Here is a 15,125-nt window from a genome sequence, read left to right as displayed (position 1 = left end):
TAGTTTTACACGCTTTTTCGGCATCTGCATTGTATTTCAGATATGACATTACACCATTCCATCATGGCGGTTTGGATTTCTTGTGGGCTTGGTATATGGGTATTTGAGACCTTACTTTGATAATTACTTGTTTTATACTCTTTTTGCTCATGTTTGTATTCTTTCCCAATATTAACTTGGCGGTGTACTTTTATGTAGGTTTACTCTCCTTTTCTTATCCTTTACCATGTTTTGGATGGGTCACTACACCACTCCATCATGGCGGCTTTATCTGTTTCACCGCCCCTTAGTAGCATCACGTGACTCGCGATGTCAGGTGACCGACTCTTTCTATGTTTTAGATTTAAACATGGCCCGGTGCGAGTTTACTCGCTCTCTGCACTTTGCTGTTACACTCTCCAAGGACAGGTTGGGGTTGTTGGATTCTCAAGGTAAGAGTCGCCTGTACCGTTGGTGGTACTATTATCAGTATTTACTGTGGATATGCCTTGAGTCATTCCGCCACTTTTTTCCGTACATGATAGCTCATGCCACTTATATACGGCAACGCGCCTACTACCGTTTTGGGATATGTGTGCAGTACGCAGCAATCATTTAGGTTTTTACTCTTGACAAATTTGCTGATACTAGCGGACTTTTTGCTTTTTAGTATCATATGACCCTTTCACTATGTGGTATCGTTCATTTTCTTTCTTCACTATTACCACTCAAGAAGGCAGCCTGTTTAAGAGATGGCATTTAGTTTTGGATCTTGGTATTGGCTGGTTTGAACTTACCTGCTATACATATATATATTATGGTTATACGTTGCCTCTTCATATCGCTTTATGGCCTGGGATATTTTGACAGTCTATCTTTGGTATTGGTGTGAAGGGTTAGATCATGTTACACTCCAAACGTGGCCCGTGTGTCATTATTTTCTGGTACCTTATTGCCCATCCAACAGCAGATACTCGTATTTTAAACACATTAGAGAATTGGTTTTAGCCTTGGGGTGCAATCAGCATTCTAGTTATTCCCTAGGCTTTTTCTTTTAGAATATTGGAATCCTTTTTTTATTTGCGCTCGTATTATGGAGCCGACAACTTGGTCACCTGCAACTTAAAGTTACTCATTCTGACGTGGTGACTTTCCTGCTTTGAATTTTAAAAAAGACGAAGCCATATTATATCCTAACTATTGGTAAGTCTGTGCCTATTACTTGGGGTATTGTTAGCACATCTTATTTTGCATCTTTTTTTTGAACATTTGACCTGTGATATCGGGTTGTCTTGGTTCTAAATTATTTTAAAATTTATGCAGATATACTTACCATCTGAGTACTGAATGTGAATATTTATTCATACATGCGGGACATCATTTCGTTGCATCCCGTATCACGCTGTTTGTCTTACGGAATCCTGTGTTGGTGAGTTTTCTGGCAATATTTTATATTGCTTATTGGTTGATCGTTTCTACTTCTCTTTATCTCCCCTTCCACCCCCCCTCCCCTCATCGTTCTTTCTTTCTTCCTTCCCTTTTCCCCCCCTTTTTTCGCCTTTTCTATAGAAGCTTGTGGTTACTTTTGGAGAATGTTTTCTTGCCTTATAAAATCAACTCAGGGATTAAAAAATGCGTTGTTAATATTTGAATGTTTTACATTTTTTCATATATGTGTTTGCAGTATTGTTCATGTTTTTTATTGTGCAATATATATGTGATATAATTGTTGTTTTGTTTTTTATTCCTTTATGATATAAATGTTGTTTTGTTTTTTATTCCTTGGTACATTTGTTATTATTGTGAACTAATTGATGTTGTCTACAATTTTTTCAATTGATGTATTATTTATTTCTGGCAGCCTTGTATAATTCGGCTATCAGAAAGAATGTACTCGTGTGTCACGTGACGTTCTGTGGTGTTTATGGTATTTATATGTTGTTACGTTGCATGTTTTCAGCCTTGAAGAAGTTCCAGTGTGGAACGAAACGCCTTGGCTGTGAGTCTTTTTACAAGAAAATTAGAAGGATATACCAAAGATATTGTTTGGACCTGGACTTCTCACTGGTGCACCTTCCTTTTTTGCTTTTCTTTCACATAACTGGTCTACAGTGGAGTCGATCTACGGCGTGCTCCGGAAGATTTGTGCACAGGAACTGAATTTTTATCTCAAAAATTGGGATTTGAAGTGCTTAACCTATGGTCAACCGTAGCTTGTGTTTTTTGCCTAAACTTCTTTTGTCCTTGGACGTTCTTCACATGCATTGTGGGACTCATTGGAGCGCCTGCTGCCCTCCCTTCTGGAAGAGACTTGAAACTATCTTCTTCCGTTGGTTCGGGATGGGCAACAAGCGGCTAAACTAATTATTTGCTGTGGTATGGACACTGCTGATTCTGTAGGTCGGGCTATGGCCTCCGCAGTAGCGATACGTCAGCTTGCTTGGTTGCGCACCTCAGGGTTTTCTAAGGCTGTTCAGGCCACCGTGATTGAAATGCCTTTTGATTGCGCCTGTCTATCTGATAGAGACATCTAGCCGCTGATTCCTTAACTTTTGAATTCTCCCTAGGCATCAGACTGGATCTGGAAATTTTTCAGCGGTACCTCTGTGCACCGGGGGACAGTGTTGTACGGCTCTGTGATGATATCGACTCCGGTTGTGATGTCAGTGGAGCCAGAGCCATATAAGTGTCCCCACCGGTGTGCAAATGTCTGTTTCTTCTAACGCGCATCTGGAGAAGCGTATCTCTGGCCGTTATTCAGCCTGCTGTGATGATTTTTCCTCTGAAACAGTGTGTCAGCTCTCTATGCCTTCTGGGTTTAAATCCTGTGGATTGTGTGCTCTACAGATGTCTGGTACCGATCCTCATTCTATTTGCATGGGGTGTTTGGGCGAGTGCCACAACGCCAAAGAGTGCTACCCCTACCACCGGCTGAAACCAAAGGTGCTGTGGGAGCGACGAATGAAGCTCCAGACGGCGCGGTTGTCGTGGACTTCCAGTTATCCTAAGCATTGGTCGGCTACGATTCGGAAATGGGCCCATAATCGTGGTCGCCGCTCTCCATCCCGTGAACAGCGGAAGCAGTCCAAGTCCCTGTCCACGTCTCTCAGTAACTGTTATCATAAGTGCTCGCAGTCGTGGTTTTCCGTGGCTTCTTCGACTCACTACGTGGTTTCAAGCTACTCCTCATGCCCTTGTGCTGAGGACTCCGCGCATGAGTCACTTCCATGCCTCCCTGCCTTTCCTGGAGCCCGGGCGACTCGGGCCCAGATGAAAGAGTATTATAATGCTCTTCCTATTATATTTGGGTCCTCACCTTCCCCTGAGGTGTCTTTGTGCCCCCAGGAGGTGGTGGGTGCACCGACTGCGTCCTTGCCAACTGATTCATTCTCGGCTGCAGTTAGACCGTTAGACACAGTGATGCCGGTGCACAGCCCTTTGAGGTTCACACCTGTGGCACCGACTGACTCTGGAGCGACGTCAGTGGTTCCTCCAGGATATGTTTGGTTGTGCCGATGGGCTCTGAACCGGAGTCAGTGCACAACCCTGCAAAGAGTCTTGAGGCGTCGACATCCCCTCTACTCATTTTGTCGGCATTGCTGTCGGTGCCGTCCGACGCCCTTCCACTTTCTCATCCTGAGATCGATACGGTGCCACGCCGTTTACGGAGCCAATAATTCATGGTTCTGTGTGGGCTTCACAAGAACGGTTTGTGGACGAAAATGAGTAAGGGGTTCTTTTTGTGCAACCAGTGCCTATAGATCCTCCATTGAGGGATAGCTGGATTTCTGAGTTAGGCGAAGCAAGCGGGTTAGAATCATCCGGCTTCTGGCCTTCTGTCTCCTCCTGGCCTGCCCTCAGAGGCCAACTTTTCCTTGGCAGATATGTTAAAAAGGGTGGTTGATGTTTTACATTTGACTCTGCCTTCGGTGGAGAAACCTACAGACTCCCTCATTGAGGTTCTTCATCCGAGTCAGTCAGGGATTGAGCCAGTGCTACCCTTTTGTGAGGCATTATATGATATTTTACTTGGGGCATGGGCTAGTCCTGATACTGGTGTGCCTGTGGACCATGCTATTGCCCACAATCACCGCCCTGCACCCTAAGATCCTGCTTTCCTTCTTTGTCAACCGACACACCAAAGTTTTGTGGTTCAGGCTGCTGCAGATTCCCACAATGTGGATAGTCTTCCTCATACTCTGATTAAAAAAGATTCCCGAAAGCAAGACTTTTGTGGAAAATGTATGTTCTCTTCCACCAGTGCGGCGTCACGTTCCATTAACACAACTTGCGTCCTTAGACGTTTTTCTCATGTCTTATGGGATTCGTTGCAACAGCTATCGCCATTGTTTCTGGAGGCTAATGGGAACAAACTGAGCCAATTGATTACGGATGGGCAACAGGCGGCTAGATAAATTATTAGGAGTGGAATGGACACTACTGATTCAATTGGTCGAGCCATGTTGTCTTGTGTGGCATTATGCCAGCGAGCTTGGCTTCGTTCTACTGGATTTTCAGAGGCAGTCCAGTCAGTTTTAATTGACATGCCGTTTGATGGCATATATTTGTTTGGTGCCCATGCAGATGCTGCTATGCTTAGGTTTAGGGATAGTCGGGTTGGCTCAGACCGTTAGCCCTGTTCCTTTCTTTCAACTTTTGTTGTATTTTTGGGGAGATGTTCCTGTTCAGAAGGCTCCTCTTGATTTGTAAGTTGGCTCAAAACTGCATTCTGATATGCTTTTTGCAGTGTAACGTCACCAGATGTGATGTTGCTGCCTTTGCAGGTCTTATATTTTAGGGTATTTTTTGCTTTTGATGACAGGTTATCTTTCTTAGAGACCCTACATGGGTTTTTTCCTTCCCGTAGGTAGATTTTCGGTTATCTCTGCTGAGGAGATCCTCACTCAAGAGATTTGCTTCCATGGTATTTTTTCATGTGAAATTGATTACCTATGATACCTGCTTGTAGATGCATTTTCAGGAGGCTTATTGCGTTTTCTTTTCACTAAGTGTGGGTCTCTGTTGCTGCAGGACCTGACCTGTTATTTCATTGGAACTTCCATTTCTTGGATCTCTGTTTTCTTTTGGTAATTTCTTGCCTTATTTCAGTTGTATCCCTTAGACGTGATGGTTCACAGTTTTTAGTTCCCTCCTTTTGGAGTGCTTTTTGTTCCTCCACTTGTTTCAGGGGTGTATTCAATCGTTGCAGATTGCGACAAATTTATTCTCGATGCCTTCCATTTGTTTGGCCTCAAGGTATTCTTATTCCTGCAGGTTTGTCATGTTCCTCATGTAGGATAAAGGGTGTTTCCATCTATGTGGATTTGTTGTCTCTCTTACACCTAGGTTGTTTGTGTTTTATTTTGGTGGTTTTCTTTCACAAGAAACATCTTTTCTGGTGTTCTTCCTATTAGAACACGTTAGACTTATCACTCTTAAGTTTAAAATGTTAGGTTGGGAATTGCTGCCAATTAGCTGTGGCAGTTTTTTCCTTTATTCTTTGAGTGATCTTCATCTGATTTACTGATGGGCTAAAGCCATATGGTTGTACTGGTATTATGTCCTGTTGTATTTTAGGAGTGCGCATTTCTATTATGTACAGGCAGGTTTTCTGGTTGTACATTTTGGATATAAATCTGCTCTTTGTAAGGGTGCAGATTATGTAGCAAAATGTTTGCCCCTCTCTGTTTAGGGGACAGCGAGTGTCTTCTTCACTAGTCCTTTTATGTATGGGGTCCATATATTGATGTATACATTCATTGGAAATGAATCTGCAGATGTGCATAGGTGTTTTGTAAATATGTGGATACAAATATTTATGGCAGATGTATATCTGTATACTCGTTACCTTTCTGTTGGGATACAGTTGGTGTTGTACTTTTTAGAAATGTGTTTTCTAGCTTGCAGCGTATTTATATATGCTGTTGTTCTTCCTCTCCACCTCTCTGGGGTTACATGCTAGGTGGGCCTCGCAGTTCACTCTGGCAGTCATTTTTTTAATTCAAGGATATATCTTGATTTTAGCAGTCCTTGTTCTTATTTTTTTCTCTGTCAAACATTTCCATGCTACTTCTTTATCGATCTTCCGTTAAAAACCTTGTTTAGAAATACCTTGTCGGGGTGGGGGGTCTCTCAGACTCATGGCCCTTAATTCTGTCCTGTCAGTGATTGTTACACATGACAAAATATGATTATCCATCTTCAGTTGTGATTTAGAGGGTACTTTAATTTTGCCACATTCTTGTGGCAGACACCATTGTTTAATAAATAAATAAATGACTGTGGTGTCTTCCACTCTGTTCATCCTGTTTCTACTGATTTTTCTCTAGATCAGCGGTCTATTGTGAGTCCCTAGTTCTCACTGTCTTGCTATCGGGAAGCTTACATTGGATTGCCGTTTGTTTCACCTTCCTAATCCATGGTTTCACTTCATCCATGCTGTCATTTACTTTTTGGTACGACTGATGGTTGGGTTTGGATGAAGTTTATTCTCCTTTTCAGGAGTCACATTTTGCTGTGCCCACAGGTTGTTTCACTTGACTTACCTGTGGTCGTTGCCACGGTTCATATGAATAGTCTTTCCTACATGTGTCTGATCTCTCTTTAGTTTAGACTGGCTGGTCCTCTAAGAGACCTTTTGTAGGATTGACTTGCAGGCCCACCTCCAGGTTGGGTATAGCTATGGTATTTAATTCAAAGGTTAAGGAATGTGTGGATAGATGTTTCTATCAGATAGAAAAGTGACTTACCATCGGTAACAATGTATCTGATAGAGATATAGTCCAGCTGCAGATTCCTTTACGCCCTGCAACTCCTCCCCACTCTGCAAATGACCTGTGATGTAGGGGTTATTACCATTTTCAGTAGTGGTTTTATGATCACTGTTTCATGTAGTGGTGTGACTCAACAAACCACGTAGTCTTGCCTCATAGGTCTTGTTCTGGTTTTACCATACCATTCATTTCTGTTTGTGAGTGACTGGTAGAGTGAGAGGTGTTTTCTTTTGCAAAGCTGGTTTATACACCAGTGCGCAGGGTTCCACATAGCTTGTGCTGCGTTGATTCATTTGCTCTTTTCCTTAAAGTCCTTGGCTGGTGTTGACATACCATTTATTGCTACTTTCTAATTATTGTTTCAAAGATTTTTGATCTTTTTGGTACACTGTTTCCACAGGCAGTTTTTATAGTGGATCTGTATTCAGGCACAGAAGGTTTCACAGAAGAAACTGACATCTGCGCACCAGGGGGGCTTATATGGCTCCACTAACGTCACAACCGGAGTCGACGTCATCAAGGAGCCATACGACTCCGTCCCCCGGGGTGCAGACGTACTGCTGAAACATTTCCGGATCCAGTCTGACGCCTGGGGTGAATTCAAAAGTTAAGGAATCTGCAGCTAAACTATGTCTCTACCAGATACATTGTTACCAAAGGTAAGTAACTTTTCCATTCGGTGCACATGGTGACTGCTTTATGGAGATTTAGAGATAGTCTGGGGAAGCAGATTCTTTCCTAGTTCTATTGTAGCTGGTTTGTTTAGGGAAACTCTTTTCAAGGGTGATGCCCGGTAAGGTGTTGCTGCTTGCTGCAGGTACCTTTGTTCTTTTTATTCTGTCAGTGACAGATTATGATTCCATTTATCTGGAACGTACATGTTATTTTGTGACTTTATGTGCTCATGTTCGTACAGGTTTCTTAATGAAACGACTTCTTCTACCGGAGTCCTTATTCTATTGAGGGTATTTTGCTTGCGTTGTGCGGATGCACTGTTGCCTTGTTTCCTTTTCTCTGGGACCATCCCCGGTATGCCTTGGAGGAATTTTAAGATCTACTTCTGGTGCTTTGTATCTCTTATAGGGACTTCAGTTTATCTGTGTCTGAATATGAGGTGTGTGTGACTTCAGTAGTGCATCAGTGCGAAAGAAACCTCCCCCTCCGCCCACGACCATCATAAGGATCATTTCTTACGTCCATGAGGCATTTATTCCTTTTATTGGTGTCAATCATTCCATATAGGGGGTAATGGAATGAGGGACAGACTCCATGGCCTAGGTAGAATTTTAGCTTGGGCCTAAGGCTTTTTCAAGTGAGTTGGCTCTTCTTGTTGTTCGGCTTTCATTATACATTGACAAGAAGGTTTCCTGCCAATGATCTCTCTAGTTCCTTGAAGACTATAACTCGGTGATGCATTGGGTATCAAAGGCCCATCTCATACAATGGTTCAGATCCCACCACTATTGCAAGGTGACCTTGGTCCTTTGCCACCATCCTTGATGTCTGTTCTCTGCTTCACCCCTGGAGAGATGTTATATCTTGTCGCATTCTGGAATGCCTTTTGTTAGACTTGGCCCTTTTTGCAGGGTCATCCCTGAACTTTTTGCCTTCCTCCTATATTTTTTCTGACCTGTTGTTGGTGGTTTTATGACTCTAGGCACTTTACCACTGCTGATCAGTGCTAAAGTGCATATTCTCTCTATTGTAAATTGATGTATGGATTATTGACTCCATGATTGGCTTATTTGGTTTACCTGTCAGACCATATTACAGTGCACTGCGTGTGCCCAGGGCGTATAAATCAAATGCTGCTGGTGGGCTTGCAGCACTGATTGTGCCACCCACCAGTGCAGCTTGTAAAGTGTGTCTCAGGCCTGCCATTGCAGAGCCTATGTGCAGACTGGTACTGCCATGTTGACTTGGCAAGTGCACCCATTTACCAGTCCCTAAACCTTCCCTTTTCTACATGTTAGCCACCCCTAAGGTAGGCCCAAGGGCAGGGTGCATTGTATATAAAAGGTAGGACATGCCCTGATGTGTGTGGCATGTCCTGATAGTGAGTTACAGCCATTTTCGTTTTTCACTATTGCAAGGCTACCTGCTCCCATAGGCCAGAATGGGCAGTTTAATTATAACACCTTATAATCCTAACTGACCCAGGGAACATGGTTGAAATTCGAGTTTAGTATGCCTGAACTCAGAATGATAAAATACATCTTTTAGTGAAGTTGGTTTTAACATTCTGTGTTTGAAAATACCACTTTTAGAAAGTAGGTATTTTCTTACCTAACCATCCAGCCTACCTCTGCTAGCTTGTGTATTGTGTGTCTGGTTTTGTGAGTAACAGGGGCTGGGGGATTCCAGGAGACAGGGTGAGTCAGCACAGGGCTGAATAGACCCATCTGCATGTAGAGTGGTGGGAGGAGTCAGCACCTGGGTCTGAATAGGGATGTGCCTGCCTTCCACAATGCTGGCTCCACCTCCTGTGGTGCGTCTGATGTCCCTAGCCCACACTGTCAAAGGAAAGAAGGAGTCCTGTAAACAAAGTGCTCCAGGACTGCACAGAACTGGTTTGGACTAGGTACAGACACTCTCTGCCTTCAGAGACAAAGGATTTGTGGGTATGAAAATGGGAGCGCAGACCCTAGAACTTTAGATCACTTCTGGGAATCAAAACAAACCTTTGCTGTGGAGAACCAGGAAGCTGAAGGAGGAGACTACCCCTGTGCTGTGTGTTTGGGGGTTGGCCTGCAGTGGTTGCTTCATTGCCAAAGAAAGGAGAAAATGACTGAGTGTGCTTTTCATCAACTTGCAGAAGATCTCCAAGGGCTTGAACTTGAGCTTGCCTCTCGACTGAAGTCTCAGGGATACAAGACTTCACCAACCAGCTCCCCCCTGAATTCCCTTGCTGGGAATTGAAGTGCCTGTTTTTGTGCTGGGCCTTCTGAGAGACTGCGTGTTGCTGGGAGCTGGAAGCGCGACTCAACGATGAGAAGCATGTCGCCGCCGCAGCAGTTGCCGTCGCATCGCCAAGGAAGCGTGCCGCTGCTGCCGCTATCGCCATCGCATCACTGAAGCACGTCGCATCACCGGAGAAGCGTGCCGCCGCAGAGGTCTCCGTTGCATCACCGGAGAAGCGTGTCACACGGCCTGTCATGGCTCAGAAGATCATTGAGTCGTCACACGGCCGTCGGGCATGCATGCATCACTTCAACGTTGTCGCATCATGAGCAAGACGCCATTTTGTCGCATCGTACCGGAGAACAGTAAGAAACCGACGCATCACCTCCCCACACAGTAAGGAAGCGAGCATCAACTCCCCTGCGCAGCAGTAAGGAACCAACGCATCCACTCCCCTGAGTGTAAGGAACCAACGCATCACCTTTCCTGAGACCGTTTTGTTTGCTTTGCGCTATGCATCCAAGGTACTTTGAGAGTAAAGTGTTGCATTTACAATCTTAAGAGAACTGAGCTATTTCCTACCATTTTAAAGTCTATTTTTGAGTACAGTATTGTGCATTTTTGTCTTTTGGTCTTGTGTTAAGTCTATATAAAAATACTTATTTTTATAATACAACCTGTGTGGTGTCCATCTGTAGTGTTGTCACTGTATTACTGCATGTGTTGACAAATGCTTTACACACTGCCTCTGAGATAAGCCTGCCTTCTCGTGCCAAGCTACCAAGGGGGTGAGCAGGGGTTATTTTAGGAGTGTAGTCCCTTACCCTTACTAGACGCAAGGGTCCCTATTTGGTCAAAGGTACCTACCTCTGCCAACTAGAGAGCCCCAAATCTAACATTGGTGGTCAGCGGTGAGGATTCTGGACTTGCATTTGTGACTCATAGACAGTGATTGGTGTACACTACTAGTGAGTGCAGACCAAACACAACCACATACATTTTGGTAGAGTTTTTTTTCCTTGGAGCTTCTTTTCTATTTTTGATTCTTGAGAACTGCCAGTCTTTTCTACCTTGAGTAAGCCAGCATCCATTGCATCTGTTGACATTGAATTGGAAGAAGAGAGAATTGATGCTTATACTGTGCCTAACCTCAAAGACCTGTCAAAGAAATTTAAAATCTCTTTGAAAGGCCTCACCGGGAAAGAAGACTACTAAAAGGCGCTGAGGGGCTAGTTGGAATCTAGAAATGCCATTGAGCATCCTCAGGAGCCGGTGGTGGAGGCAGAGAATTTAGATGGGCAGCTTGAGGGGCCAGTGGGCCCAACCGGGGAGAAAGTACTTTCCAGAGCGGGCAGCAGTGTTTCTTCCAAGGGTCTGTCCCCAGGAGAGCTGGAGGACAGGGAGAGGGAGAGAGTGCATAAGTTGGAGCTAGCCAGGCTCAAAATAGATGGTCAGAAGGACATAGAGAGCAAGAAGATAGAGATTGGGATGGAATTAGAAATGAAGAAGTTAGCCTTAGAGGAAACGATAATGCATTAGGAGCATGAGAGAATGAGGAGGGAGTTGGAGTTGAAAGCCAGGTCCTTAGGGATTCCTCCCTCTGGTGGCAGCAAATTTGTATTATTGAGTGCTGAGGGAGTAGAGCACACACTCAGAGATGTGGCGCCTGACTTGGAGGGGGTTGATTTACGCCAGGAGGTTCAAGAACGTGAGGTAGTTCCGGTGGTGCACAGTGTCCCTGAGATAGATTGGGGAACTGGCCCAGGGGTTCATGGTCCTAGTGGTGGGAGGGACACTCCACTGACTCTAGATGAGAGGAGCAGGGAGGAGGGTTTCCCCATGGTTGAAGTACTGGTGTGTGAATGTGGAGACTGCCGTGAAGAGTGTGTGTTATGTGACAAAGACAGTCAGATACTGTCTGGCCAATCTCAGGAAAATGATGTGGGGTATGTGTGCGAGGCACTGGATGGTGAGGTGAAGGATGGTTTGGTGGGGCTGTGTGATCCAATTGAGGGAGAGCATATTGTAAGTCCCTGTTTCTTTTATCTTTGGGTCCGCCAGCCTTGTGTGCACCTCTAAGTGTGGGCGAGTTTTGGATGAATTTATACCGGCCGGTAGCACCCCCTATGATGGAATACGAGGACTGTAGGCTCGTATTTTCAAGTCCAATACAGTAAGGCAGGTCGGCATGGATTATACAAGCGTCATGCACTGAAGGGCTCCATTGGGAGTCTTTTGACTTTGAATATGTGGACAAGCAGAATCCATTACGGGTATATTTTTAACAGGACTACGAATCCCATAAGCATCACAAAGCCCATCAGAGGGCGGTATAAAGCTATGAGGGACACGTGGGTTGCTGTTACTGCTGGCGCATTCCCGTGAGCAAGGACCAGGAGCTCCGAAACTTGTTGGGACATCAAAAGGAAATGTTTCAGTGCGCCACTTGTATTGGTAAATAAAGGACTCTTCTTTTATCTTTAGGTCCGCCTACCTTGTGTGCACCTCTAAGTGTGGGTGAGTTTTGGATGAATATATATACATATATATATATATATATATTCACTGAAAAAACCATAGGTTTCACACATGTTATAGTTAGCGGAAATTTTACTGATAAAAAACCAATGAAATTCCCCCGTTATAGTTAGTGCAGGCAACTATAACTCACGCGACCGCAATCCTCTGCTGATGCTAATACTGTATTTAGACACTTATTTGCCCATGTCTTCTTCCATTAAATTTTAGCTATACATATATTGCAAATATTTTTTTTTCATAAAGACACATATGTCATCAGCAGAAGATTGCGGTCGCGTGAGTTATAGTTGCCTGCACTAACTATAACGGGGGAATTTCATTGGTTTTTTATCAGTAAAATTTCCGCTAACTATAACATGTGTGAAACCTATGGTTTTTTCAGTGAATTTGCAAGGTTTTTTAAATGCTAATTCCTAACTATAACGTGTGTGAAACCTATGGTTTTTTCAGTGAATTTGTACGGTTTTTTAAATGCTAAGTTACTTTACGCCATTCGTGGCGTGCGCGCCCACTTAACGCAGTTCGTTCCGTGCGCGCACGGTGCGCTTCGCGCACCGTGCGCGCACAGTGAGCACGCGGTGCGCTTCGCGCACCGCGCGGCCACTTTACGCAGTTAGTGCCGTGCACGCACGGTGGGCACGCGTTGCGATGACAAAGCAAGAAAGCACGTCAACAAATCTGTTTCTGCTTTCCTCCGTGACTATGGTATGGGTGCCATTTACCACAACAACTTGCGTTATGACATGCAAGACATTTATAGAGGAGATGGTGTGCACTTCAATGATGAAGGGAACAGAGTCTTCCTCTTGAACCTTAGACTCTGCATCGGTACTTACTTGTAGGTACCACTAAAAAATCATTTCATAAACACAACGGCTCTTTTTAGAGCCCCCTAATATCTAAACACTTAAATCTGATTTTCATTTTTTTTTTTTTTTTTTTCTACCGTACGCTTACCGTAAGCTTACCGTACGCGTACCCCGTGATTTTTTTTAAAATCAATAAATGTTTTCTTTGTACTTTACAGTCCTTCTTTGACCCCCTCACAAATGTAAGGGGGTCTGTAACTCTCCTCATTGCCCCCTTTTCTTGTTTTCACTCTTTTTTTTCTGAGTGAAATACACAAAATGGCGGCCGCCGCTTCCTGGTTTCGGCCGATTCGAATGTTTACTAAGATCTAAGAGCCAATCAGAATCGCGCTCGCGCACGCCACCGTACGCTTACGGTAAGCGTACGGTAAGCGTACCGTAAGCGGGCTCAGATATATATATTGATTTAAAGGCTATTTTCTCAGAATCTACTGAACAGATTTACACCAAACCTACAAAAGGCACTTCCTTGACCTAGGGACTACCTCTCTGCCAAATTTCGAGTAATTCTGTTCAGCCGTTCGGGCTGTAGCTCGTTCTAAAGGTCCTATGGAAAAATGCATGGGGAAAACGCGTTTTGGGACCCCCCTTTTATCTCAGCCCCCGCTTGACGGATCCCCCCGAGACTTTCAGGGTAGGAGCGGAGCGTAGCGCCCCACCTATTTTGAGAAATTCGCGAGGATTCATCGACCGGCGCCAAAGTTATTCAAAATAGAATGTTGAGGTTTTCCTATGGAAAAGGGGTCCTAACTATAACTACCTACTGGCGACCGCCAGTAGGTAATATATATATATATATATATATATATATATATATATATATATATATATATATATATATATATACACACGCACGCACACACACAATGTAATGTGGACTGCAGATTTTAGATACACTGAAATTGTGGAAGCAGAGGAACAGGTTTTGTCAAATATAAACTGGTTACGCATCGGAGGCTCATTGGAGAGCTTGAAATGATATGAATGTAATGCTCTTCATGCAAAACCCACGAAGGGTATAATCTTACTACAAGTCCCAGGAGGCCATCGCAATAGCCCACCGGAGGGCGTTTAAAAGGAAATTAGCACGGGACTTGTGGTTTCTGCTGATTAGCATATGCAACCCGTGAGCAAGGAGCAGGAGCTCTGAAAAGCATTGGGCAAGGAAGATTTCCAATGTTGTATGCTGGTTTTAATTATTAAAGGATCCTGTGGGAATGCGCTGGATTCGCGTGTCCTGTGTGCGTTTGCATTTATGGGCAACGTTTTGATTATATATATATATATATATATATATATATATCTGCACTCAAACACCTCTCAGCACTTCCTTTTCGGCGAACTGACAGAAACGGACCGCCAGGACAAGTTAGTGGCAATATTTCTTCTTTTTATTGTTCTTTGTTCCTCATTTCATGACGCGTTTCGGGCATCAAGTGCCCTTGATCACATACAGAGCTTATAGTACGCCGTCTTTATATATGTACTAAATGAGAAAGAACACACCCCTATAGTGCTAAACAGTGAAGAAACACTTTCTTTAGTTATGTGCTCCAACGCTTCCTCAAACATCCATGATATTTGAAAACAGATTCTGTTATATTACAAATCACATATATCAGTGATAAATACAATCGTCACAGTGTGCATTATACATAAATAATTTAAAATGTATAAAACATACAAAAAACCATAAATTTTCAATAATAAATAAATATGTATAAATAATTAAAATATACATATTAATTCACCATGACGAAAACATTTTTTTAACAATGTTCTGTGCAAATGTCTACCATTGGAAAAACATATAACTGCTTCAATACGTTTTGTTTTTCAAACTGCATAATACCAGCATAATGCTGATTTTTAGAGTACCTGTTCGTATTCTATAAAAGAAAGTGTCTCGTGCAGATTTAGTGCAAAAAGTGCTCTTTAGGTATTAATTTACCAAATTTATAAAGTGCTTAATGCTTAACATTCACAATTTATGAATAAATAAATAACACAAAAAATGTGATAAAAATTTATATAAAATGTGGTTAAAAAAGCTACTTTTTGT

The 15,125-nt window shown here is 43.4% G+C and overlaps 1 long non-coding RNA gene across 1 annotated transcript in view; it reads left to right on the top strand.

Annotated features, from left to right (window-relative positions):
• The first annotated feature begins 341 nt into the window (after positions 1 to 341).
• LOC146829095 (uncharacterized) overlaps positions 342 to 15,125 on the top strand; it is a 157,768-nt gene continuing 142,984 nt past the window's right edge. Inside the window, exons 1-2 of the long non-coding RNA XR_014962191.1 lie at positions 342 to 431; positions 1,303 to 1,408. This is a non-coding gene — a long non-coding RNA (uncharacterized LOC146829095). The remainder of the gene's footprint in view (positions 432 to 1,302; positions 1,409 to 15,125) is intronic.

This window comes from Triturus cristatus, chromosome 5_2, assembly GCF_964204655.1.
Source record: "Triturus cristatus chromosome 5_2, aTriCri1.1, whole genome shotgun sequence".
In the NCBI taxonomy this organism is placed as follows: domain Eukaryota; kingdom Metazoa; phylum Chordata; class Amphibia; order Caudata; family Salamandridae; genus Triturus; species Triturus cristatus.
Note: the sequence above shows the minus strand (reverse complement) of the source record. Positions and strands in the feature narration are given on the sequence as shown.